The following is a 1,412-nucleotide window of genomic DNA, read 5'->3' on the forward strand; positions in this document are numbered from 1 at the left end:
GACGGTGGAGATGAACAGTATCTCGTGCAGTCTCATTTTGCAGTACGCCACACCACTCTCGATGAACAGGACCCCCGTTTCGACCGTAGAGCTCCAACACAAGTCCGTTTCCTCCGTTTTGCGGTACGCCACACCCCTCCCGATAAACAGGACCCCCGTTTCGACCATAGGAGGTCCGTTTCCTTTGTTTTGCGGTACGCCAGACCCATCCCGATGAACAGGATCCTGTTTCGAACGTGGCCTTTCGAACACAAGGCCGTTTCCTTCGTTCTGCGGTACGCCAGGCCTCGTTTCCATCGGATGTTCTGTCCAATCCCTCCCGATGAACACGACGAGGCATTCCGTTCCGACCGAGCTGGTTGGCTCCCATGAACACGACGATGATGATGTTTCTCCGTTCTGGCCGAGCCATGTACATGAGCCCTGGCCGTACGTATGCGTGAGTAGGCGTTCGAGAACCTGCCCGTATGTATGTACGTGGCCATATTTTCTTTCTTGCACACTGGCCACTGTACGTACGTGTACATTCTACATGCGTGCCTCTACATCGACCAGTATGTACGTACGCATTCGCGACCAGAATGACAACGCTATGTACGCTCCGACAAGGTGGGTCCCGACTGTCAGGCACTTTCTTGCATGCGAAGATGTAGCTGGTGGGGCCCAGAAGTCAGGGGGGCGAATCGTTTTTTTTTGCCCGGACACACTTCCTTGCTTGTGAAGATTTAGCTGGTGGGTCCCAGCAGTCAGGGGGGAACCTTTTTTCGTGAAATACAATGGCTCGTCCGGTGGGTCCCCGCTGTCAGGTGGAGGAATAATTATTTTGCGCATAATAAGGAGGCACTTCCTTGCTGCCGTCGTGGACCCAGCTGTTAGCCTCTCCACGTACGGTCCACTTCCGATGGAAGTCGTTCCTTGACCACGTTGACCATGCCGTGCCGAGAGCACTAGGGCGATGGACGACGGCGAGGCCTAGGAAGGGGACGATGTGGAGCCGGGGAAGACGCAGCAGTGGAAGCCCGCACAGAGAGGAGTACGAGGGTTCACCGGTTCGGCTGCGGTGTGAGGTTGTCGTTGCCGCAGAATAACAGGGGGTGTGGGTGAGTAGAGGGATGGCCTGGCCAGCGGTGGGAGTAGTAGGGGGTGGTGAGGCCTCCGCGGCATCATAGCCGGCCACGGGAGGCAGGAGCACGCAGCACGACCAGCATGGCTGGAGCAAGAAGACTAGAGGTTGAAGAAGCACTACGGCCGTTGGATGGACATCGTACGGTCACTACAGCTAGAATATATCGACTAAGTTGACAAAGCCCTTGGTACGCGTCAACTTAGTAGGCCCACAGTTCAGCCTACGAAATGGTGTGCCCAGATGTCAGGGGGAGGAATCATTTTTTGGGCGTCTGAAGCAAGAATAT

The sequence above is a fragment of the Triticum aestivum genome, chromosome 4A (genome assembly GCF_018294505.1).
Source record: "Triticum aestivum cultivar Chinese Spring chromosome 4A, IWGSC CS RefSeq v2.1, whole genome shotgun sequence".
In the NCBI taxonomy this organism is placed as follows: Eukaryota; Viridiplantae; Streptophyta; class Magnoliopsida; order Poales; family Poaceae; genus Triticum; species Triticum aestivum.